The following is a 27,980-nucleotide window of genomic DNA, read 5'->3' as shown; positions in this document are numbered from 1 at the left end:
CCTGATTCCCAGTGTCACTGATTGGTGTGTCCATAATGTTGACACTTGGGACAGTCCTCCTGTTAAGCACAAAACTTACAGAGTGACTGACAGGGTTAGAGCTTGCATCAAGGAGGAGGTCTCCAAGATGCTGGCGTTGGGAGTGATTGAGACCTCTAACAGCCCTTGGGCCAGCCCAGTGGTCTTGGTCCCAAAGGCTGCCGCACCGGGTGTCACACCAGAACTGCGGTTCTGTGTGGACTACTGAGGGCTCAATTCAGTCACCAGGACTGGTGCACACCCCATCCCCAGAGCTGATAAGCTCATTGATCAGTTAGGGGCTGCCCGGTACCTTTGACTTAACTTCTGGGTACTGGCAGATAGCCTTGACTGATGTTGCAAGAGAGAGCCTTGACAGATGGGCACTACCAATTCCGGGTTATGCCCTTTGGAATGAAGAATGCCCCTGCCACCTTTCAGAGGTTGGTCAACCAGGTGTTGGCTGGACTAGAAGAGCTCAGTGCCGCCTATCTGGATGACATTGCAGTGTTCAGCGCCAGTTGGGAAGAGCAGTAAGAAACAGATGCATCACCTCTCCACACAGTAAGGAACCGACGCATCCACTCCCCTGAGTGTAAGGAATAGACGCATCACCTTCCCTGCAACCCTTTTGTTTGCCTTGTGTTACGCATTTAAGGTACTTTGAGAGTAAAGTGTTGCATTTACAATCTTAAGAGAACTGAGCTATTTCCTAACATTTTAAAGTCTATTTTTGAGTACAGTATTGTGGATTTTTGTCGTTTGGTCTTGTGTTAAGTCTGTATAAAAATACTTCTTTTTATAATACAACTTGTGTGGTGTCCATCTATAGTGTTGTCACTGTATTACTGTATGTGTTCACAAATGTACCTACCTCTGCCAACTAGAGACCCCCAAATCTAACAGACATCCAGTGCTATGTCTTGCTTGAAGGCTGCAATGTTGACCCACAAGGCGCTAAACAATGTCTCTAAGAAGGCGTGGGTAACTGTTACGTCCTCTGCCACTGGTTCCATGGTGTTTATAGCCACGTGTGAGTAAGCAGCAGGTGAGATACCCCGAAGCTGGTCAGTTTTTTTTGTGCTTGGTTTGCTGAGCATGTATTTCAAAGTAGTGTCTTTCTTGTTGCGGTGCGTGGCCATGGCCGTGGCTTGAGGACGTCCTAAGGGTGTGGATAGGGGGTTTCGCTGATTCAGTTGCCTAAACTTGCCCTGTTGCCATCCCACAAACCTCTAATATTTTGGACGAGCAGTGTATAACAGGTCTCACCTGCCGCAGCTCTGAAACAAGGGTGTTGAGCTCCCACCACTATTAAGTCTATGGTATCCGAGGGGGCCAAAATGTCTCTGGGATTCTCAAAGTGGTAGGCGCTCCTCTGTGGGTGGTGATGGAGAGCGCCGCTGAAGCCACCGCTCCAGGAATCGTGAAGCCAAGGTCCCCCCAGGTGCTGTGCCACCTCTCCCTCTGGATCCCCAATTCAGCTAGACTCACCACACCTGTAGGTTTGCCCAAAGGGGCACGTGCAGTGCGGGTCATCTAAGCCCGTTGACACTCCGGGTGAGCAGTAGGTCTCGCAGGATCTGTCCAGAGGCCTCATTGATCAGCGCCTTGTGTGTCCCAGTACCCCGTGCCTCCTGGGGGTACAGCGTGGCCCCAAGTCCTTCCAGTGCAGGATCCTGTTACCCCTAGTGGCCCCAAAAGTAGTAGTTGTGTGCAGGAGCATGGCGGGACCCAGCTCAAACCTCCACACTGCTCCCGCACTGGGATCTGTGTCGGCTGCCATTATGCGGTGTTAGCGCATTTCTCCACAGACCGGAAAGCTCTTTGCTGGGTGCAGCAATGGCTGGTCAGTGCCCAACTATCACCGCCTGTGCCTGCAAAGCACCTTACCTGAGGTTTTGGAGCTTGTGGTAGCCTGAGGCTTGCCGCATCCGCTCTTTTACCAAAACAGGCGGCGGAGCTTCGGTAAGCCGCAGCCACTCTGGAGCCATCTTGGACATGCCCCCTAGCCACCAACTTTAAATGGTTCAGAATTATGCTGCAAGACTGGTCATGGGACTCAAAACTCACATTTCTCATGCACTGATCTCCCTTCACTGGATTCCTGTGAAGGAGAGAGTTATTTTCTAATTACTTTGTCTAGCGCACAAAACTTTCAATACCTCTAAGAGACATTTTTTGAGCAGTCGTTTTGCCTTTCCTCAACCTCATTGTACTTTAGGGTTGAGCAACCTCTCTCTCTCTCTTGGTGATCCCACTTTCCAAACCGCCTATGCTGGGGGCTGTGCTTTCTCGATTGCCGTGGCCTGGCACTGGAATAAACCACCAGTATACATCAAGAAAAAGCAGAATCTTGCAAGGATAAGAAAAGCCCATAAAAGCTGTCTGTTCCTGAAATCACCAGGAATTTTGCTGGAGTAGTAATTTCATGATTTCTCTTCTGTCTCAGTTTCTCTCCTCTGATTTTTGACAGCACAAGGTAACCCCTTCTAGGGTAACAGATACACACTCTACTAATCCACAAATACAAAATACAGTCAGGCTTCCAATGTAACCACTTTGCCCATACCAGAAGAGAGAATTGGGGGCCAGGAAAGCTGGGTTTCTGTGAAAGCCCACGAGAACAGGGTTATAGAACTGAAGCCTTTAACCATGGCTTTGTCAAAAGGACCAGTGCTTTTGATGGAAAATACCAAGTGCATGCATTTAATATAAGGATTATGATTATTATCAGACTTATAACGCGTGTGGCTACCCAAAAGGGTTACTGTCATAGAGTACATGCTTTCTGCTCAAAAGGGCAATAACCCCCCTGAAAACCTAATGAGAACAGGAGTAGGATGTCCATGTCTAGCCCACGTAGTACCCTGCTGGCTGTAACACAGATAAATCCTAGTGCGTCTGTATTACAGCCTTTTGCTCAAACTATGAAAAACATTTTTTATTTTGTTTCTGATTGTGCCTCTTCCCTCCTGTTAGAAATCATTTCCAAGCATTTACTGCTATTCCTGCAAGGACAGATTTATGAAGAACTGAGTGTTCCCCAGAGAAGTCTTTATTCATAATCCCTTAGCCGGGAACCAGAGTTTAACTGAAATGCAATCACCGAATGTAAAACTTCCACTGATTTAAGTTGCAGTAGAAATATTCTTCATGCACCATTGCTCAATATTTGCATAAAGAGCATGTCTTTTTAATTAATGTCTTGCTGCTATACTTTCTGAAGGGAAGTGTGCACGTTTGAACACCAGTTCTATGCTGTGGGGGCATCAGAGATAATCACACTTTGGTTTTGGTTCCTGTGCTGTATTTGTGTTTCTGCAGCCCACATGTTTGTAAAAGTGAGTTCCATTTCATTTTCTGGGAGTGAGTACTTAAGCATATTAAAACCAAGAATACTTGATGGTAGGAAAAACTCAGAGTTACTATGAAGTACCTTTGAGTAACAAAGACAGGGAAAATACCTTAATTCGACTCGATCTTTCATCTGCCTTCGACACGGTTGATCATTCCATCTTATTAAACCGTGTCAAATCACTTGGCATAGGACGACTGGCATTGAAATGGCTTACATTTTTCCTGTATTCCAAACAGGAGGGAGTGAGAAGTGATACAGAGGTCACTCACCTTCCCAAACATCTAACCATACAAAGACAACAGCAGGGAACCCCTATCAGCCTATCTCCCCATACAGCCCAAAGAGATCACCGTATGGTATTAAAAGGGCTCTCACCCACTGGGATTCCAAGTGGCATGTTTCATCATAGAGCCTTGTCCGGATACCTAGTTCATCTGGATGGGCTCAAACTTGGTAGCCAAGATAGTTCTTTCGTTATTGGGTGGGATCCTAAATTTAAAATAGTCTAGGGTGTCCTGAGGGTTAATTTTATTTTCAAAGGGCACTCTGAAAGAGTTGAAAACAGGTAGGGATTTTCTAAAGAGATTAGTATTCTCTGTATCCCTGGGTCAACATGTTTCAGCCATCACACAAATGCCTCACCGGGCTAGTTGGCTTTCGTCAGGACCTCACAAGGATCCCGTTAGTATCCTATTTGAGTGCATTCAATTGTGAAACTTCCATTCACCATACTCATACATGCTATAAATTCTGACCCATTTGTTCCCTATGTTCACATTTCTTGAATAGCATCCTATTTAGAGCTCAATGTGTGTAAGGAGGCAGATGGACCTTGTAGTCAAAGTTTCATCAAAGGTCTCTCCCCTGCCGTGAACCTATTTGGTTCCTCCTTCCCCCGCATCCCATCCAATAACCTAAGAGCTCCCTTGGCTGACAACATTGAGCCCATCTAGACACATTAAGTATCTGGACGAGAACTCTATGATGAAGAATGCAAGTTGGAATTCTAGTGGGTAAGAGTCCTTTTAAATCCATAGGGTGATCCCCTTGGGCTGGTATGGATAGATAGGTTAAACATGGTAGGAGTTTCCCTCCTGTTGTTTTTGTATGGTTAGATTTTTCCTGACCAGACACTCACACACTACAAAGCTAGGCGATTTTACATCAGGAAAATCAGAGCTCATCACCTGGAGTTTCCCTCCTAGATCGGACATTTTCCCTCACCTTTTTAACATCTATGTCTACCCACTTACCAAAGCATTGAGAAAGAGTGGGATAAGAGCTTTTATGTATGCTGATGATACCCAGATTCTATTGCATATACAGCAGTGGTTCTTAACCTATTGATGTCTGTGGACCTCCACTGAATCATTCCTGGAATCGGGGGATGCACACTAGATCATTTATGAAATTCGGGGACCCCCAATAAGTCATTACTGGAAGCTAGTGACCAAGGCCTAAGCAGTTTCCATGCTTTGAACTTCAAAACAATACAGAAACAAGTATACATCAAACAAATTCAGAAGTTTTGAAATATGAAATATTAATATTTAATTCACAAATATATAAAAAATTAAAAATGTAATTTTAAAGAGAAGATTAGAGCTTTTATAAATATGCTTTTTAATTCTGAAAGATGAAGCGATATCCCAGACTCTAGCATATCGCTTATTTCTGCTCCTAATTCCATGCTCTGTTTTTTTGGGGACATAAATCCATACTTGCGCTGCTCCCACGAATCAAGCTGACACCAATTAAATTTGTAGCTTCCAATTTTAAAATACCTTCACATTTACAGAACGTTTTTGCATTTTCAGTTTTACATTTTGTTTTTTAAATAGCTGTATACTTTAATAACCTGCTAATGTAATGTTCTAAACAGATGCCAACCCACTGAGCAGGCATTCCAGACGCCCAGGGCAGCAACGGCCCATCCGTATGGGCTGAGGGGCCATGCACCCACCTTTTTCCAGGCAAGAAGAGTGTCTGAGAGGCATTCTTCTTGTTCAGGTCAGGCAAGCAGGAGCTAGACATGTGATAAATGCGTAGGCTCCCCGCTGCCTGAGCTAAGCTTTGCCAGACTGAGGATTTCACAACCCTGTGGGCATGACCACCTCAGCCTGGCAAAAGTGCCTGGAGGCCCTCACTCTCATGATGAGGGGGGTGTCACCGATTGCCTTGGATGTGGGCGTTTCAGTTTTAAGTCCTGGAGGAGCCAGGGTCAAGTGTCAATCAGTGGCACCTCGTCAGCAGTCTCACTGACCCCATCCCACTTGGTGACGAGATCGGGACTGCTGCCTTCCCCCTCTGGCTGACCTAACGTCAGCCAATGAGGGGAGGCAGCAGTCCCAACCCTCCTCGGACCTCCAAGGCTGCCCTCTCGGAGAGCTGCAGTTAGGTTAGTTTTATGGGATTTTTATGATGGTGCGTGCACACGTGTATGTCTGAATATATGTGTATTTGTTAGTGAATGGGTGTAAGTGCGTGTGTGAATGCATAGGTGTAAGTGAGGTGTATGCGTGCACCACCACTCCCCTCTCTGGTAAAATTACCACCTGCCACTGCCCCATGGGTCCACGGATCACAGGTTAAGAACCACTTGTTTGAAGAACAACCCATTCACACAGGCTGCATTCCAACAAACCATGTATTACATATTCGTTGAATGGGAAGTTATATGTCAAAAGTAAATGCAGAGAAAACTGAGATCTTGATAGTCAACAGTCCGAATAACCCTCGTCTTGACATCTTTTGGTCTTCGGAAATGGGTACCAAACTGCTACCAGCAACAAATGTGAAGAACATGGCGGTCAAAATTAAGAATCTGCTGTCATTATCTTCCCAAGTCTCAGCAATGAACTGTAAGAAATTGGGTTATTGGTTGAGGGGGTAGTGGCCCCACTCGGGCAACAACCACAGTCCTTGTTGGTGTGAACAACATAAGTCAGTAAATTAAATTGTGCTTAACTCTCTGGAAGCTTGGCACAAAGCAGTCAGGCTTAATTTAGAGGCAAAGTGTAAACTATTTATGCAGCACACAAACAGTAACAGATTGAAAACACACACAAAAAAAATCCAAAACCAATACTAGAATGACAAAAATCTGGACTGAGATATTCAATTTTGAAGTTTTAAGTTAAGATAGAGCCTAAAAGAATAAAGTGCCAGTTTCTGTAATCTAGTCATAGTAGACCGGAGGAAGTCACAAGATCAGGCTGACGGCACTGGAGAGCGAGTCAGAAACAGGGACCAGTTTATTCCTGCTGTAAGAGTTACCGTCTCAAAGTTTGGTGCGAAGAGTTCTGTTTGAGGTGAAGGAGAAACCCACAAGGGGCAGAAAGAGCATGGCAGATGGTTGTTGCTGTAGCACAAAGAGCAGAAAGGGGCAGCATGGGCTGTCAATGCTGTAGCCTAAAGAGCAGATCTCACATTTCTGACCATTGCTGGTGGTCGTTGTAGCGTGAAGAGCAGGTCTTCACCGGAGCTTTGAATTGGCAGTTGTCGTGGGTGACAGAGTCTCGGCACAAAGGGGACTGATCACAGTCTCAAAGAGCCCAAACTTCAGGATTTCACCTTTTCTTCGTGGTAGGAGCTCAGACTCAGGGTTCAGGACCAGGTGGCACCTTTTGAGGACCAATAATTCACTTCAGCAATCCCAGCAGAGCTCAGGCAGGTCCAGTTGCAGCAGGTCAGCTGGGCAGCTGACATGAGGCCTCTGAAGCTTGTTATGTCCCAGTAACTCAAACAGGAGGTCACCAAAGTGACCACTGGAGTCACTCAGGTTAGACTGTGATGAAAGTAAGCAGCTCCAGTCTTTCTTCTCAGAGAGCAAGGTAGTCTTCAAGCAGCAGGGCAGTCCTATGGCAGCAGGGCAGTCCTTCTTCTGTAATGTCCACAGGTCTAGGAGTATTCTTAAGTGACTCTGGAGGTCCAATAGTTATACCAGGTGCCTGCCTTTGAGTAGAGGATTCCCTATACTACCTCCACATCTGGTTCTGGAAAAAATTACCCTTACCCTGTCAAGGCTTCAAGAATTCTGGTGTGACAAAAGACTAGTGTCAGGCTCCTAAGTGTGCTGGAGGCAGTCCTTTAAAGTGCCAGTGGGGCAGGGCACAGCTCCGCCCCCAGCTATCCTGGCACATCATGCCTGCATCTAGTCCCCTTTGTGTCACTGTCTGGGAGAAATACACAAACCTCAACAGCAGAGCCATTCACACTCATATGACCCAGGACACTGGCAGAAGGCACAAATGGTTAGAACAATAAAATGCAAATAACCAAAAATGGTCCCTTCGGTTTAAGAGAAAGAAGAGAAATGAGCCTAGCAGGAACTCAAAGAAAGAAAAAAATAATTATTTTTAAAAACCCTCACCCACCCGGGTTTTCCCTTTGGTGGCATGCTTCATCATAGGGCCATCCCTGCCCTCTATGGACAGGGGCGTGCCGCTACCAACAAATACGCGGGAGCACTTGTTTGAAAAAATATTGGGATGTCCCTATACACATAACCACCTATGTTATCTGTGAAAAGCAGTGGGTGTATTGAAGTAAGAAAAAAGATTAAAAATACCAGATTAGTGAGTCTAAAAACAATTCTATTTCTTACCCCTAAAGTGGTATATTAAAATCTGGGGATGTGTGGGAAAAACCCTAGGCGTAAATACCTACTGTTTCCCTTTATGGTCAACTAGTTTCATGCCCTACCCCAAGGCATTTCAACAGGCCCTAGAAAGGAGAAATGATGCTCCCACTCCAGTTGTCACAGTGAACACAATGGTAATAATAAAAATACAAAACCAACTATACAGCACCTAATTGGTCTGTGCTAAATGTCAAAACACCTGCATTACGACAAAGAAAAAAAGCAGTTAAAAAATACACGACCCTTAGGTCTATATTATCGTAAAAAATCTGTGGTGATTTAGTGGTTTGTGGTGGTGAAAAAATACCAAAAATATATGCCTTCTGGTGTGCGTGAGTCTGTGATAATAGGACTCACAAGACAATACACACACAAAACATATAAATGTAGGCACAATGCCAACTTACCGACATAGTCATACTCCAGTTAATTACATATTTTAATTGTGACCATCATTTGGCCCCATGAGTTCTTCGAGGAGTTACGGAGGGACGCCTGTATTCACACCCTAAAATTACAGCCATAAAACGAGATCCAAATAAGTTGAGAAACTGCCAACAAACAGAGTAAAAGATAAGTATTGCCGTAGCAAAGTGTGAGCGCGCGTTGTCCAAAATTGGGCAGGGTGCTCTTACTTACTCAGTCAAGGCTACTCCATCTCGGTAGAACTGTGTGTGCTCGCTCGAGGCTCTGACGTTACTGGAGCTGCGGGCGAGGATACTATTAAACCCGTGTGCGTTACGCTTGCTCTAGGTGGAATCAGAGACTAGACTGCAAACCGCGGTGCTAGTTCTTACTTCCGAGTTGGTTTAGTGGTCCAGCGCAAACAAAAACTTTAAACTGGGTATTATTTAGTAACTATTTGCGGTAGCAATCATGGAAAATAACAACATTCTTATGCATTACTAACGTTATGGTCGTTATGTCATTGCCAATCGAGAATTATGCTTATCACGAACCGACAAGGAAAAGTCGTATAACTTTATTGACACATGCAGGGGTAGACACAAAGTCATTGTTTAGTGGTCTCATGCGCCCTAAAAAAATGCTTATATGTGCATGTGTAAACAGACACATTATGGGCTGTAATACACTTATAATAATGTGCATGTATCCTCAATTTTAATGAACTGTGTACCCTGGTTACAATACCCCTCCTAGTACACATCAGGGTGAATAAAAACTCACCCCAGGAGAAGTGATGGTGTATTCTGTTGGAATTACTCATAATACATGTGGTTAGTTATATGAGTGTACTGTCAGGGTATAGCGACGGATGTCCCCGTCTGCAGGGTTGAAGGCCTCAAACAAATTGCTGTCCCCAAGGTGTTATGGACTAGTTGGACATCTCTGGTGCCCCTATCTAGAAGAAAGAGCGCCACTTTCACCTAGGGCCCCTTGGGGAATACATAAGTCGTATAAGTGTTATTTACTTAAGTAAATTGGCCCCACGGTATGTTCTCGTTCAGCCCGTTCTCGTGTGATTTGAGTCTATAAACCCATCTCTGCTCTTTCTCGTTCAGACCAGATTCATTGCAAATTTGTTTGATCACAGTCCATCTCAGATCCTTCAGAGTGTGTTTCCATTCCAAATAGTGAGTGGTCATTTTAGTTGTTGCGCGCTGGCATCTTAGATTGCTCTGATGTTCGCATATGCGTGTTTTTATTTTTCTCGATGTCATGCCCATGTAATGAAGGTCGCATGGGCAGGTAATCATATATATGACATTTTGTGAATCACAGTTTGTAAATTTCCGCTGTTCCCAGGTGGTGTCATCATTGAAGGTGATCTTCTTACTGCTCCGTTTCATATGGCACACGCTACAGTTGTCGCAAGGATGGTGGCCACTAATGAGTGCTAGAAATGCCTGGTTGGGTGTATTTTCACTGGATTGGCGTGGCTGTGTATGGACCAACATGTCCTTCAGGTTGCTGTTCCTTTTATGTGGTAACATTGGTTTGGGCAGGGTTATTGTACTCCCACTCAGAATCCACCAGTGTTTGTTTATTATTTTGGTGATTGCATTGGAGGCGCTGTTGTACGTCGTGATGCATATTAGGCGTGTCTCATCAGGTTCTTTTATGGTGTGGTCTAGTAGGGCTTGCCTATCGTTGTTCCTGTCCCTTTTAGTTGCTCGTGACACTATTCTGTCTGGGTAGTTGCGTGGTTTTAACTTGGAGCTGAGGTCGATAGCTTGTAATTTGAAGTCTTTCACCTCAGAACAATTCCTCCGTAGTCACAAGAATTGCCTGAATGACAAATTCTCCCTCAAATGTCTCGGGTGATGGCTATCAAACCTTAAGAGGCAATTCTTTGCTGTGGCCTTGAAATGTGTCATTGTCTTCAGACCAGCTCCATTGGCAAAGACATTGAGGTCCAGGAAAACCATTGTGGTTCTCGAGATTGTGTGAGTAAATTTCAGATATGTCGATTCTGTTCATTAAGCCATCTGATGAAAGACTCCGCTGTGTTTTCATTCCTGTTCCAGATGACAAACACGTCATCTATATATCTCTTCTACAGCCCTATGTTATTCACATAAGGGTTGATGGGTGACAGGATCTTCTGTTGCTCAAGGTGATGGACATACAAACCAGCTACACTTGGAGCAAATGTGCTCCCCATGCTGGTGCCGTGCTTTTGTAGGAATAGTTGGTCCTCAAATGTGAAAAAATTCTCCGTCAAGGTGGGTGAGGGTTTTTTTAAAGAAAAAAGTTGTTTCTTTCTTTGAGTTCCTGCTAGAGTCATTTCTCTTTCTCTTAAACCGAAGGGACCCTTTTTGGTTATTTGCATAGTATCGTGGAGGACGAGTCCCTACTTTACCTACCTCTATTCTCCCCCTTATGTTTTGATATAGGACAAGAAAATGCCAACTTTTTAAAAGTGCGTGTAAACAATAGTGGTTCCAGATAAGGAAAACCAATTATAAAATCAATCAATGAAGAGTCATGAAAATCAACAAGATGTAAATAAAATAATAAAGCGCCCACACAATAATTTAAGACAGCATAGTGAATTACTATAGTAAACAAATGAAGACAAAAAAAGGCTTTAAAGCATGAATACTTATATACTTATTTCTCAACTTTTTACACAACAAGGACAAATAAAATAATACATAGTGTGTTAAAAGCAAGCAAACAAAGGCACTGGTATAGTATTTCAAAATAGTCCAAAGGTCCAAACTCAATAGGAAGCGAGGGTCTTACCTCCCTTCCCAAATGCAAGATGCATTGATGGCGTTTCAACCCCACCTAGTCAAGGGTCATCATCAGGACGAAAACAATTTATTTGAGCAGACCAACAACAACAGTCTCATAAATGGCTAGGCTTACTTAGCAGGGCCCGTAACCAATCAGGCCAACAAGAAGTCGGGGGGGGGGGGAGATTCACTAGTAGCATTTAATGTACAGGACCTGAGTACACGTAGTACCATTTACCAGGGATTTTGAAGTAAATTAAATGTGTTAATTAGGTGAAGGCCAATGTTACCATGTTTGAAGGAGAGAGAGCACAACCACTTTAACAATGTTTGGCAGTGGTAAAGTCCTAATGCCAACAAAAGCAAATTCAGCAAAACAGGAGGAGTGACCGTAAAAGTTGGGTGGAATACCACACTAAGGATGTCAGGCCTAACATGGTCTCTTCCTGTATGTTTCAATTTAGAATATTGAGGAAGACTTTCTCACTCCTTACCTACGAAAGTAGAGCACTTGCAGTAATTGCACTAATCGGCCCCATCCTAGATTATGCAAATTTACTTTACCTTGAGCTTCCTACATTTTTGATAAAAAGGACAAAACAGTTTAGAACATGGCAGCTAGGTTCATAATGAATATTCATGCAACGCCAGTTCTTCTAAGGTTACACTGGCAGCCTGAGGCCAGCGTGTAATTTTGAAATCTCTATGCATTGTGTTCATAGCCCCCAATGGTATTCAGAAGAATCCACAGGAGTATATGTCATAGCAGCTAGTGCTAATTTAGTAGGGGAATCTAAATTCGAAAAATACAGATCTGAAGAATGTTGCTTTTTTAAGGGAGATAGACTCTGGAATTCTGTCCCCGTAAGCACGCATGATAAATCTTCCCTATCCCAGTGTCATCACCATAGAAAGACATTGCTATTCAGGCAAGTATTTGATAAATCAAGGTAGGAGGATTGGGTTATTTTTTTACTCACTTCCTAGAGACCTTATGTTGATAGTGTGCTTTACAAGTGATAGTAAAATAACAGTATTGATTCGACATTATAGATGTTCTGGATCCTCCAATAATTCCTTTCTCATGTAGTATCCTCATTTCCTACAGCAGACGAGTTGTCTCCCCTGCAAACATCAAATCTTGCCACCCATGCAAAATCTTTATATGCTGGCAAATCCAGGACAAACAGTAAAACTAAAGAAACAATACAAAAACAATGACAAAAGAAATGTGCTCAAAAAGTAGCGTCTGCCACCAAAACCGCCAGACCTTGTTAAAGTTGTCTTCAAAGTTCTATTTGATTACAACCAATCCAATTGGACCAGTGTGTGTTAAAATGTAACACGAGCCATTAATTGCCTCAGAAACTAACCCACAAACCAGCCAACCAATCTGTACTAGCAGACAACATTTGCCATTTATTTCACTAAACATCCAAGCAGGAGAACCCTGAACTCGCTGAAAAACGTCTAGTCATGTTATGACCAGCTCAATGTTATTGTTACATTGTGGATTAAAATTGCAATATTCGTCACATTCCAAACAAAGCGACGCCCCGTTTTCCACATAGAACCAGAATAATGAAGAAAGGCCCCATAAAAACATTTGATGCCTCAAATGACTCCTAGTTCTCTTAATTCTATTTTTCTGTTGTCTGGGTGATTTGCAATTGTCTTGATGCCTTTAGCTGATGATTGCAAGAATCATTGCTTCTGTGGTGTATGTTTGACTGTTAAATACAAAATCAATAAAAACACATATAAAAAAAGTACATTTGGCACAGACTCTGAAGATTGTTCACCTCCACTGTTTGAAATGTTAGATCATGCCCGTCACAACATTGTAGGTATATCTGCACCCCTACTCTTCCATACATGCCACAGAACTGCACATTCTCCATGTGTGCGGCATACAAAGAATTGCACACACATGTTGGTAGTACATTTTGATGAGGGGCATGAGGTAGGAGAGACATACAATTGTCTGTCACCGATATTTCACAGGAAAGCAGAATGAGATTTGTTTTTCCCACAGGAGCGATTCAGCGGGTGAAAAGTGAGTTATGGAGTTTTCCATAGTAAACAGAGGATAAACAAGAATTGTGGCAACTGTACTTGGTGGAGCGCCAAAAGGGCGTAATCTTGAGCAGCTGAACGCCGACAACACCTACCACACAGTGTACCAAGATAGTTTGTTTATCCTTGCCGTTCCTAGCTCATGAGATAAAAACAAGGCACAAGGAGTAGGAACAATGAGTTTCTTTCTGCTTTGAATTTGTTGATCTGCTGATTTGAACAGAGATGGTGGTCTTGGTCAGTTTCAAACTGAATGAACACTTTTGTGGCCTTGGCACAGAAAATATTCCACAGAGGAGAAAGGTGGTCAACTGACTCTCCTAACTTTTGAGGGACCATCCTGCATTTGATGTGCTTGTTCCGTTTCCCGGATCAAACTGGTGTGAGCGACAAATGCCCAGACCGTTTCTGGTCACCGATGGTACAGGCTAAGAAATCTGCGCTCACATTGAATAGGTAAGCGCCGTCTACCCAAACAACCTTCAGTCAGCACAGTGTGATCTGAGGTCTTGCCATCAACGGTTAGCCATATATGTTAATCTACCCTTGATACTTTCAAGAGCCCCAGTTGGCCTGTTCTGCACTATTACGTGCTCATGTTACCTCCTATACATCGCTCTAAGAGTTATGTGATGTATTTTTCCGCAATGAGTGTTCTACAATATTAGCATATTAATAGGGTTGTACCTGTGTGTTTGTTTGTCTGTCACAACTTTATTATACCAACTTTACTATACCATCCTCCCTTTAACTGCACGACTGGGTGAATAGAGTAGTTGGCAGCACTGTGAGCTTACGGTCGACCAATGGGGGACCTCCGCTCCACACAGAGATAATACCCCATGATTGGGTTCCTTTACGATGACTGTATGTTTTTCTTTTCTTGTTCCTTTGTCGTTCTAGATTAATTCATTTTACAGCTCTAATGAGTGGCACTACGATATTTTACTAGGCCACTACACTGCACTAGCACTCACTTCACTTTCTCTCCGGTCCTCAAGAAGTGCATAGGATCTCCTCCTGAGACCACCACACTGCACGAACCATATTGACCCTCTTCATGTCCAAAACAGACATCACACTTGTCTAGCTACTGAGGGTCATCATCACCCTCGAGCAGCACACAACCGTTTGGTTTTTTATTGATGGCAGAGGGGTTTTATCCTATTAAACCTACTTCTACACCCCTCTAGCCATCTTTTAATACTATACCTAACACCACTTCAACTCAGACCCGCACACACCCATACGGCTAAATCATTCAAAAGATCTCCAAAAAAGTGATCCTTCGGAGGACCCGTAGGGCATTGCAGCACCGGCCCAACGAGGAGCACCGCCCAATGATGAAGCATGACATCCTTCAGGATGTGTCAGGGCATCAAGATAAGGACATACTGTCTCCAGTTGCTATCTTAAAAGAATGGCACCTATCTCTCTCTTCCTTACACCTCCTTAGGAACTGTGACTCCCCTCAGCAACGATACTGCTTGTTAGGAGCACGAGTCATTGGACGTAGACCCAGCTCCTTGTCCCCCTCCCCCATTTCTTGTTAGAAATCTGCAAAGCAGAAAGGAAATGAATGTTCAGAGAATGTCAAATCAATCAGAATAGGAGGCAAATGGACTGGATGATTAGTGAGTCCAAAGCCGCTCGGCGGGGGTAAAGAACCTAGAGTTTTGGCTTGACTCTACTCTGGGTTTTCAAGATCACACCAAGAAAATCGCGGGCACCTGCTTTGGACTCCTACGGGGTCTGAGGCCTATTCTAGGGTTTTTTGACTCGGCTACACGTGGACTATTTCCAGGCAACCATCTTATCAAGACTCGACTATGCTAATTCCCTGCTGCGAGGTGCCAATAAAGCGGAACCGAACCGCCTTCAACGTGTCCAGAATACAGCCACGCAAGTCTTGCTTGGACTTCCAAGAACGTGCTCCGGGTCAGGCGCACTACGTCGCCTCCATTGGCTTCCCATTTCGAAAAGGATAGAATTCAAGACCTTATGTCTAGCTTTCAAAATTGTAAAACTTTCTTCAACCGAGATCTTATCTAATCTGCTCGTCCCTTATGTTCCTGCCCGCCTGTTGCGCTCGACCGAGCAGATCCTGGCTACTGTCCCTCGAGTGAAACGAACTAGGGCTGGGGGTAGATCTTTCCGTTTTCTGGCCGCTAAGTTGTGGAACTCCCTCCCCGTGAAGATCCGTCGTTTAGACTGTCTGCTGTCCTTCCGAAAGGCCATTAAAACCCATCTTTTTCCCATGGCCTAACCTGACTTTCCTTGGAAACTGCTGTCAGCGCCGGGACGCCCCTTCGCTGGGGCAGCTGTGCGCTCTACAAATGGTATAACAGAACATAACATAACATGTCCCAGCATGTGTTAACATGGCCGCTGGTTGGGAGAAGATGCAGCATAGACGGTATCCTGTACATGCTCATTTAGCAACACATTGACCTCCTGAGGATCTTAAAGAAGGAAGGTTGATTACTACAGCGTAGCCCTTAAACCAGCGGTGGAGCGGACACAAACCAGCAGGATTCAGCACTTTAGTCTTTTAGTGACACATACTCTGAGTTAGCCACAGGCCAGCATCCATGACACACGCTGCTACAGCTCTTTGAGCCTGTTTGAAGCGCCTGGCATTTGAAAGACTGTGTCTCAGCCCCACTGGCCTTGATGAAACACCTGCCCGTCAAGCAATCTAATGGTTTCCCAATGGACCATTCAAACCCTGTTGGCCACCCTTCCCAAAATCTGGGATGTCCAGGCAGCTCTGTGGCACTGTAGAGGATGCCGCATGATCCACCCCCATAACCTCAGCTGGAGGCCCCCACCCCCGCTTCATTGATGCATTTTTAAGAGGCTCTTTATGTCTCGATTTGCTTTTTCTAATCAGTGATGCAGTAGTGCAGTAGCTAGGTATGTAGCCAATTACCTTAATTACGTTTCAATTAGATGGCTAATTAACAACGCTGTTGCAAGGCAAGAAAACATGAAGTTGTCATGGTAACCGAGCAAGGAAGTGAAGACTTTGCAATGCATAAAAAAACGATGTGCCTTTTTATGCTGCCAGGCTTGCTCTTTTCCCTTTGTGGGATCTGTAGAAGGCTGACCCGCCTGTCTGAAAAGCTGTCCTAATGACAGGCGAAGTGACTAGACTTCCAATCTGCGCCTTTTGTCTACAATTAAAAGCCTGATTCTCAGATGAAGTTAATGCACCACCAGTTAGCTGCGTCTATTTCATCTTGAAAGAGAGGCAAGTTCTTTTGTACATCAAGAGTCCTCTATTTTCTAAGTAACTTTTGTACCAGTTGTGTCTCGCCTTCTCCGTCCCCGCCAACGACTGAACATTAGTACTAACCTCGGCGGTTTATGCAGTACACACAACAGGTGTTACTATTGTGAAAATGTAATGTAAATGTCCATTATTTGTAAAGCGCGAACAAGTACAGGACGTCAAGGCGCTGGGGGCTGTTGTGAAGATTAAGGGGCATATTTACAAGGGCTTTATCTCCGCTTTTTTGGCTTAAAAAGCCCAAAAAGCGGAGATAAAAATATCACCATATTTACAAGAGGGTGCTAACATGCATAATCGCATGTTAGCACCCTTTTTCCCAATGCCTCCCTTTGCATCTCTAATGAGATGCAAAGTGGGCGTCACTGGGCGTTCCCTGGATGGACTACCTTGCAAATATCACTGAAGTTCACATCGCGATATTTACAAGGCAGCCCACAGGATTTTAGCACACGTTAGATTATGGCGAAAACTGCCGTTTTCACCAAAAACTAACGTCTGCTAAAATCCAGACTTACCTATGCTTTACATAGGGGGTGGATTATGCTGATACGACCACAGGGTCGTATCAGCAAGGTTATCGCCGTTGTGCAGGGAACATCGCTGGAAAACCAGCGATGTTCCCTGCAAAACGGCGATAGCCTCGCTATCTCTGGAATTTTTATCACCCTGGAGAAACGCGTTGTTAATAACGCGCTACCAGGGCGATACATTTCAGAGATAGCCTGCGATAAAAAAGTTATCGCTAAGCACGGCCAGCGATAATTATCGCTGGCCGTTGATAATATGTCCCTCAGTGAGCTATTGCCCAGAGTCACATGGTGCTGGGCTGATCTGCCGCGGGCGCCGTAGTTCAAACAGTGAGCCCACGGGTTCTGGAGTCAGCCGCCCTGGCCGCTGCGCCGCACCTCTTCACTATTAATATTATTATTTTTATTCAGCAGCAATACGGATTTAGGTAAAGTAAAAATATATCTCCCAATATGCATTATGTTGTAAACCACACAGGAACATGGAAAGCTGATGATGTCCCTAAACCTGACCAAACCTTATACTAGGCAGTACTGGGGGTCTTATCTTCACATCTTGCCACCCACACACCCCAAGGCTACCTGTACGTGGTCGCCATTTTGACTGCTGAGAGTAAGAGTTCCAATACAGTGTACTTGCTCAGTATGTTCTATGTGCATGCCAGACACTTGGCCATCTCTCTAACGGCTAGGCCCCTCATGACTCTGTGTGAGCAAAATCGTGCCCCAATATTCAGGATACTCGAAAGTTAGGAAGATCCAAATGTTACCTTAGATGATTCTCACACTCTAGGAAATTGAGTGAAAAGCCACCCTTCTGAAAATCAATTTAGCAGAGTAGCAAAAACAAGTAACTGGGACCGCTCAGTATTTGAGTTCTAGATCATCGAAAAGTTTGAGTTTTACAACAGGAACCAAAAATGAGTGGTAGAGAAATAATGCCATAAAGGCTCCCACAGTCAGAATTTTCGAAGTCCCAAATGAGCAGCAAAATCAAAAAGAAATTGGATAGCATTCCAGGTAGAATAGGAAAATCTTTCAAAAAATCTTCAGAAAAACCTGGCTAATCCTCAGAATCAAGGGGTTCTTATACACAATTCTTGCATCACAAATTAGTAAACCAGCAAATTTATCACGGTATGAACATAAGTAACAACACTTTAGCAAATCAGAAGCGTGAACTTCATTTGGTGCTTTTAAAAAAAACAGTTTATTTGTAAATTGTTATGGTTTTTAAAAACTAAAACAATAAAATGTTCTTAACTTCTGTGTAAACATCATTACCTTGACACATAAGCACTATCCAGTTTTAATAGCACCCAGTGTCTTTTGTGCCACTGCCATTAAGAGATTGTGAATAAAATATGAACCTTTTCAACAATATCATTTCACACAAATGAGTAAGGCTTGTCAACGCAGCAGAACTTCAGCGGAAAGACCTTGATAGTTGCAACATATCAGGAACAATATAAAATGAATTGAAAGTTTTGTATTATTATTTTTTTTTTTTAAAGAAACCTTTATTTGACTTCAAAGAGTTACAGACATGGGCCTACAACCCCTTGGGCCGGCCACTAAGTAGCATGAGACATATCATTCCACCGTTATACAGATTGAGCAATCCGAGGATCTCGTCAGTCCATCAGTACTCCCAGTGAAGGCAAAAGCAGTAGTTGAGTGACAATATGAAATACGGTTTCAATGTTCGACTTAAAACTAATAAACATTACACACAAACAAGGCAATAGGGAAAGTTTTGTATTATTAATTGTAGAAATAAACCATTGCATCAGCTGTCTCCGCTCTGTGGAGCTTGTGAGGAGAGAATATACATAGGGGAACAAGATGAGAGGGGTGAATACAGGAGTGAAGGACAGAAACAGCACCCATTTTATCCAAGATGGAGTTTTCACATGACATAACTAAATTATCCTAGTAAAAAAACTTCCATACATCATATTAAACCTGTTTCAACAGTAATCATGTTAAATCATCATTTGGGTATCGGATCCACCATAACATTGTTTTTATTCATTATTTAATACACGAAAATGTAGATTTGGAAAAAATTCTTCCACAACGCTTCACACAAATAAATTCAAAGGGTCGATGCCCAGGATCGTGACTGTTTTAGACCCAAAGGACAGGGGTCCTAGTACAGTAAGGGAAACCATTGCAGAACAATACTCAATTTAAATAAAATGAAGGTGTATTCAAAATTAAGAATCATTACAGAAAGCAAAAAAAGTAGTTAATCAGTCAAATTTCAACTGAGCATAAACAATGCATAAAAATAAAGCCAATTGGTCACAACATGGGGAAAGTAGCCATAATCATAGAACAGTTCCACTCCTGGTGCCTCTTATGTTCTGAAATGTACTATTACAAATCTACTCAGTATGTAAATCAAAGGAGGGTCTAATATGAATCCGAGAACAGTCCGACAAAATGACTGCTTGGCAAGAAAGGCAAGGAAATTCTATTATGTCAAATAACAGTCCAACATAGGACGGCTAAATATAAAGCAAGAAAAAGGTTTTTAGGCATAAATCAAATATACACTGTCATGGAATCAATTTTCATAGCACCAAGGAAAAAATATCAAGTACAAGGTCGCTAGCGAGTATAAGAAAACTTTGGCAAACATCCCAGAGAAGGCACATTTTCAAGTTTCAGAGAAGTGGAAAATAATAATCTTGACATAGTGTGACGTGGCATCATAGGGCTGTACTAGCAAAGATATGGGGCATAAACTAATAAGCATTGTATAAATTGTGCTATATAAAACAGGCTGGTTTAGGAATTTTAAATTATTAATAAATAATAATCCCCTACATAGTACAAATAAGGGAAATGACATTGCACTTTTGAAGCAAACCAAACAATAAGCTTTATTAAAATGAATAGTGGCAACAGGCCCCAATAGCCTTGATTATTGGAAAATATGTGCTCTTCTAGACATGGCTTCCTCCTAAGGTCACAGATTGATAAAGTACAAGAAAACAACACCATGAAATGAATCCCATTTCGACTATTTTATGAAAAGGAAAAACACAGGAAAAAACATGCATGTAGGAAAATTGTTCGTGCAACACTAAAAGCCATATTTTCTTCAGCAGTCAATGCAAATGGAAAAAAACCTAATACATTAATTTTGCCCCCCGGGTTACCTTAACTTAATCATACATCAACATTATTTTTCTAATTAATTAACCTCTGTGTCAATAGCGTGCAATTAGGATAAGACTCAGGGTTAGGTGAGGAAGGAGGAGGCAAGTCACCAGGAGCACAAATCAATCTGGATGGAGAGACGCTTCCAATCAAGGGTCAATTAGTACAGCTGCTCAGCGCCTTGAGACCCTCACGGGTGAGTAGCCGCGCTTTATAAACCCCTGATTGATTGATAACAACTCTTAGAACTCAAACCACCTTGCTCACCATCTACAAATACTTCTTTGATTACCCATACTGTACCTTCAGATTTGAAAACAGCAGGGGTCTCATTCATTGGATTCTGCTGACCAATTGAATTATAGCAGAATATATAGCTTGGTGAATAAATTATGTAAAAAAGGAAATTGACATTTTTCTAATGCATTTAAAGGCCTATCATAGACAGTTTCAATGGTATTGTTATCTAGCTATATTGACAATTTAAGACATATTTACTGATAAAAAGGTTTAATAATCTGTAGGATATATGGGAGACTCAAAATAATGAAAACGATATACAATTAAATGACACCATTTGGGATGGAAATGTCCCCTGCATGGTGCTAATTGTGACAACCCTACCCCCTCCCTGAGTGCCCCAACTCCATGGATATATGGATCCTTGGTACTGATTTATGGTCATGACGCACAAGGATCATACATGTGTGCCATGACCTACCCCTGTCTCATGTAGGATTGCCACCTGACCAGCTTTATACCAGCAGGACTGGTATTTTAATGTTCCTGCGGGTACAAAAATTTGGAACTCCATTTTAAGCTGGGGTTCTTTCCACGTATCAGTCCACACTTTGTACAGTAATTGTAAGAAGAAAACACTTTAAAATATGTTCTACTGCCTCCTTAATGTCCTCTGGCTGATAGTTAACGTAAACAAAGACAGAACGCCATATTAAAAACGAATACAGATGATTTCATACAAAGTTCTAGTTAGAAATCATATATGGACCTTTGCAGAACCTTAAAATGTGAACAGATAGTCAGTATTTCTGTCTTGGAAAGGTGGCAACCCATGTCTCATGTTAATGCGATCTTGTTAGACCAGGGGTACTCGCTCCAAGTGCTACACTCATAGTGGTAAAGGTCTACTGCTCTTACCAGGAGTTAATGATGGGCGCACAGTTATGGCAGACTACCCGCTTTGTGTTTAGTAGTGATCAGTAGTGTAAACAGGTCTTTTTATCTGTGTCCTGGGAGTGGTGCCAATGCCTATCAGCACACTCATGTATAGTTGGGAAACTGCATTTACAACACGGACGGAACCATACGCTCTGTTACTACGCAAGCATTACCACGCTTGCTTTTACCATCCATATGCCTTTACCACTCATATGCGTGGTAAAGGGAGTCAGTGATCTAGATTCAGAGAGGATGGGCGGGGAGAATGTAAGGAACAGGAAGGATTAGGGCAAGAAAGATCAGGACGTGGTTTGGCAGGTAGGGCGGGGGCCTGATTTTAGGACTCATGGCGGGGGCGGGATCTTTTGTAGGGCTGAGGGCTGGTTTTAGGGCTCGGGGGGGGCTGGGGTCGAGGTCGTTTTTAGGACTGTGGCGGATTTTAGTGCTCCGGCAGGGGGTTGTTTGCAGGCCTGAGGAGCGGGTTTTAGGGCTCAGGGTGGAAGGCTGGGGTGTAATCTTTACCTCACATATGCCTTTACTAATCATACCTTTACAACAGAATTAGTTGTAAAGGTATGCCTGGTAAAGATGCGGTCGTAGTAAAGAACACGTTGTTAAGGCATGCGATATAATCACATGCGTGGTTCTGTCATACAACCATATAGTTCTGCTGCTCAATACTTAACTCACCCTTGACCTACATGGACAGTGCATGTAGCGCCAGACAGTGCTGATACATGAATGTGTGTGTTGTGATGTATGCGAGTCTTTGCATTGTACATAACATGGAAGCCTGTGGGTTTCATTTTGGAAGCTCAGGGCCTGGAAATGCTAGTGGAGGTGAGGACTGCAGCCCCCAGACAGGAGGTGTGGATTTGCGATATTCCTGAGGGCTATGATTGGAACACACTCTGGAGGAATGGGAGCAGAGCATCCTCCGTGCACATGAACAGTCGCTCGCTACGAAGAAGACACACAGATTAGGCAAACCAAAGAGCTAGACACTAAATCACAACTCTCCAACTACCAGTCAATCACCCATCTACCATTCATCGGCAAGGTCATTGAAAAATCAGTGTGTGTTCAACTTTATGATCACATCAATGTTACTCGCCTCCTACAAGACTACCAGTCTAGTTTCAGATCATGCTACAGTGTGGAATCTGGTATCTTTCACTTTGTAGACCATGCCCTGTTACCGACAGATGTAGATGACCTCTGCCTCCTGAAATTGCTGGACCTCCTAGGTGACTTTGACATATCTGACCATCCCACCCTCATACAAACCCTGAAGTCCCAAATAGATTCACTGGCAATGTCCTTCACTGGCTCTCCTCCTACCTTTCCAAGTGACATCAGTCTGTTCACATGGGCACGTCCAGGTCACAAAAGATCCCTGTCACTTGTGGAGTCTCCCAGGGTTCCACTGTATATCCTTTCATCTTCAACTTCTACATGGAGATGCTTAGTGCTCACTCACACTTAAGCTCATCATGAATCACCAATATACCAATGATACACAACTCTACTTGAAAGTCTCCACTGCATCAATCATCCAATGCCTCAAACACTGCCTGCACATCACCAAGACTTAGGTGTTTAATGCCTACTTGAAGTTCATCTAACCAAGACAGAATTCCTGTAATTAGCCAAGAAGAACAAACAAGAAACAGAACAAATCTGGCTCATTGACATGAACCTCAATGGCTTCAAACCCTAACTTTCACCAGATGCCAAGCTACTTGGATTAACCCTGGACACCAACCACAACCTCAAAAAAACATTGCCAAAAAACAAAGACTATCTGGTACCAGCCACCTCTTCTAACAAGAAGTAAACCTGTGTCTTCCAGAAAGAGACTTCAGAACTGCTGTTCAAGCCCTCTTACTCTCACAACTGGATGAAGTAACGCCCTGACCACGGCCTCCCTGACTCCACACTGGCACTCCTTAACAGCATCCTACATGATGCTTCACGTCACATCCAGAGCCTGAAGAAATCCCCCCATTCTGAGGGAACTCCATTGGCTCACCTTGCTGGCCCAACACCATTTTCAAAACCAGGTGCATCATTTACAAAGTCATCACTGCCAGCACCCACCTTTTCTTTCAGACAAGATTTGAAGACTCATCTTTTCAAAGAACACTACATCACAATGCATTAACCGTCAGCAACCCTGCTTCCTCTCCTATTGCTCTTTGACTTTATGTTTGTCTTCAACCCTGTAAGTGTTCCGCTTTCTTTTGGCTAGGTGCACGCTGTAAAAATACTATATACATCTATACGTAAAATTAGACCAGACCATTGTACACTGTTTTCTGAGTACAAAAGTTTTGTTGCGCTTGTGAGTAACACATGTGTAGGGTTCTTGGACTTTGATGACCAGGTGGAGACACTAATGTCTTTATGTCATCTCTGGTGGGTGAAGGATTTACACCAAAAAGCAGTGTACATTGCACTCTAAATTGAGGAGACAGGATATCTGCCACTTTCTGGTGGATGTCCCACATCTCCTAAATTCTAAACACACCCCTAAGTGATATACTATAAGAATGTGTGGTAATGATTACAAACTCCCTCACCAAACCAAGATGTGGCCCACTCTTTTGCAAGTTTAGTGCCAACCTTGACATACCACCTTGGAGGTGGGTGTCTCAGATACTTTGGAATCCACTGCTAAATAGCCTGTTTGTGCAGCATTTCTTAGGTATTTATTTTGCTTTATTTTGTAAAGAGTGTTCACAAAACAATGTTGTTCTAATCTATTTAAAAGGACTCACAAATAAATTATTCAACACTGTTTGCATGAATTCCCATTTTTCTAGTGTTCTGAAGGGTGAAAATTTCCTGGTCATAGCCCTGGTTAAATAGATAATTCCACTGCAGAGCCAGGAACTTACGTTTCCAAATTGTCTTTTTGTCAGTACTATTTATTTTGCAAACGTGAAGTGTTTGTCATCAGATTGAATGATAGGATTATCAACCTACTCTCTTCACAAAGAGATCACATTTAACACACCAGCCTTTCTTCATTCCCTTTTTTTGAGGATGGTAAATATTTTAATAACATCAAAGTAAATTCAAATATGTAAATTACGCTCTGTGCGGATGTTAATGATAAAGTGCCAGATTTACATAACAAACAACTGTTCAAAGATTCATGTGCTCAGATACCTTTCTTGTTCCAGACCAAAGTACATTGCGTCATGTCTGGATTTCCTTTGAAGGATCAGACATTATGATTTGAAATGAAACGTAAAGGTTTCACATTAAAGATTGGAAGCAAAACACACAGGTTGTTAAGGATAAAAACTTCTGTATGATCAGGCCTGAACTGCGAAACCAAAAGCAGCCTGGACAAAGATGCGCAAACCAGCAATTCTCCCCTTTTCTCCTCACGCAATCTCTCTCTCTCTTTTCATTGATCCACACTTTCTCTCTCTCTCTCTCTTTCTCTCCTGTCTCCTCTCTTTCTCTGATCACTTTCTTTCTACCTCTCTCCTTCTCTCTCTTTCTCTTGAAGGTTCCACATCCCTGCTCAATAAACCTGGAGGAGCTGGGGAAAGTAAGAGGCACCAGGAGTGGAACTGTTCTTTTAAAACCAGTCGCCAGCCCACTGGGGAAATTCCCAGTGGAATAAAAGGCCTGTCTGGGCCTGTGAATAATGGTCCCAATTGCATTCTCGCTTCGTACTCCAGGCTTTTCGGTCTCTATTTACAAACGTACGACTGTCTTACCTATATTTGGTGCGTGAAGTGTACAGTGAGTGCATGCAGCTGTTGTGCAGAACACTGAGCAAGGAATATGTGATGTAACAGCGCGATCAAAAAGATTGCGGTATGTTACATCGCAGTCTTTACAACGCAAGTCGTTACAACGACTTGCACTGGAGGGCGCTGGACTTAGGAGTGGTAAGATTTACTATTCCAACACCAGTCTACGTACAGCAGGGAAGGTGTTGGAATAGTACCTCTTACTATTCCTTAGGTTATAGCGCCATCCAGCGCAAGTCGATGTAACGCTTGCGTTGTAACGGCTGTGTTGCAACTGCACCGCGGTTTAATCACCGTGATGTAAAGGATGTTTCCCCTGAGCAAGTCATAGCCGGGTGTCAAAATTTTTTTTATTGCAGCAACGAGGTCTCGGGGGCAAATCTGCTATCTTTCATGCAGTGCTCAAACGAAATACTATGCCTAGACTTACTTTAAATCTTTTCCTACTTTGTGTGTGTGCTGTTCAGTACAGAACAGTCTCAAAGTTGGAAATGTTCGGAGAAAGTAAACGTTTTCCCCTACTTTGCTCCTGCCTCAAAGAGGCATAGGGCCCGCTTCACAAAGGGTCTCTGTAGGAAAGTTCCCCTTTTTGCATGGTTGCCCCCATTTTTTGCCAAACTGTTGATGAACTTTGACTGAGTGTGCCCTGGGTTCCTGCCAACCAGGTACCCAGGGCCTATGTTCTTTCCCTAAAATTGTATAATTGGCAACTCTCTGGCCACATGTAAGTGCCTTGTAAAAAGTACCTTAGGTACCAACAGTAGCGGCTCCTAGAGGGAGTGCTGCGGGGCGGTGGGGCGGGGTAGGGGCAGGGTGGAGGGTAGTAAACTCCGGCATACGGCCGATCGGAGTTAGGTAAAGAAAGAAATAAATAACACAAATTAAATTGTGCGCGATGCAACGCATTTGGCGTTGCAGCGCGCGCACATTAATTTGTTTGATTTATTTATTTATTACCTGTATGCCGGAGTTTACTACCCCCAACCCTGTCCCTCCCCCGCCCCACCACCCCACAGCACTCCCTCCAGGAGCCGCTACTGGGTACCAAGGGCACTGTGACCAGGGAAGGCCTCTAAGGGCTGCAGCACTTATTGTGCCACCCTTAGAGGCCCTGTACCTTTACACACACACACTGCCATTGCAGGCTACTTATTTTGGTGCAGAACAAAGTGAAGAGTGGCATTGGCACACATCCCACTGCCCTGGCATAGGTAAACCCTCTAGCTGGGTGAACTATACCAGTGGTGAGGGTACAGGTGCATGAGCCCTGTACCCCTACATTGTCATGGCCAAGTCTTAGACATTGTAAGTGCAGTAATGCCATTAAGAGTATATGATGCTGGGAATTTGTCATTACGAACTCCACAGCACAATAATGGCTTTACTGAAAACTAGGAAGTTTGGTATCAAACTTCTCAGCACATTAAACCCACACTGATGCCAGTGTGGGATTTAATGAAAAATGCACCAAGAGGGCATCTAAGAGATGCTCCCTGAAAAACAACCTAACTCTGGTGCCCTGGCTGAGTGGCTGCTCGCCAGCTGCCACCACCAGACATATTTCTGGACCCCTGGTTCGAGAGCCTGCTGCTCTCGGGGGTCTGAAGCAATGTACATCCTGGGACAGGGGTGTCAAGCCTCCTCCCCAGGATGGGCAGGGTCCACAAAGGGGAAGCGTCAAAGGTCTGCCACCTTTGTGAGCTACCCCAGCCATTTGCTGCTTCCAGCAACTGGCCCCCGGTTCTGACCCCTATTTTGGGTGGGAGTATCGGCGGGAAAACCAAGTGAGGAAGGGAAGCATGCCCACCTTTACCAACCCCACCCCTTTTGTGGGGAGGCGAGGTGAAGCACAACTCTCAGTCCACGCCATCTTGCAGATGGGGGATGCAGCCAACCAGAGAGAGGCATATGTCCCCCTCCCACTGGAGGGTGGCATAATAGGGGGTGTACCCACCGAAAGGAAGGGACCCATTGGTCCCAACCTGTACCTACCCGTAATGCCCCTAAATTTAGTATTTAGGGGCAACCCTGAACCCTGTCTCCTCAGACAAGAAGAGAGAAGAGGACTGAAGAAGCCATGCTGAACTAAGAAGAGGAGGACACCCACTGACTTGGCCTCAGCCCTACCGGCCTGCCCCACCTCGAACCTGCACCAGCAGCCCCCAAGAACCCGGAGGAGCTGCCATGCCTTCCAGAACCAAGACTTTGTCTCCCGTGAGCACCGGATTTGCTCACCCACAGACTCTGGCTCGGGCCAAATCCGCGAGTCTGCACCACTCTGCACCCGACGCCTACGGCCCAAGTTCGAGTGGCCCAACACCACGAGGAGGTCTCCCCAGTGAACCTGACCTGAGATCTTGTGATCTCTGACCTTCCTCGAATCTCCAATCAACGCCTGCAGCCCCTTTCTGGAGGATCCCCCTGACCGCAACCTAAGCTGGTAAGAAAAACCCGACGCCTAAAGAAAACCCCTGTAACCAATGTCCCATGACCTTGGGTGGCCCAACCAATGGTGTCCCAGCATCCCCAGGCATCCCAACTTACCTCTCCAACCAGTGGTCACTCCAGAAGATCTTCGTCCCAGAGCCTGCAGTCTTTGCTGCAACCGGAGAATCACCATTGAAATCACAGTGCACCCAACACCAAACCAGCACACTGCACCCAGCCGCACCTGTGCCACTGTGGGTGCACTTTGTGTGCTAAATCGGATCCCCCTTTGCCCTGAGCCTAACACCATG

Source organism: Triturus cristatus, chromosome 7, assembly GCF_964204655.1.
Source record: "Triturus cristatus chromosome 7, aTriCri1.1, whole genome shotgun sequence".
In the NCBI taxonomy this organism is placed as follows: Eukaryota; Metazoa; Chordata; class Amphibia; order Caudata; family Salamandridae; genus Triturus; species Triturus cristatus.
This window is presented reverse-complemented; position numbering follows the sequence as displayed.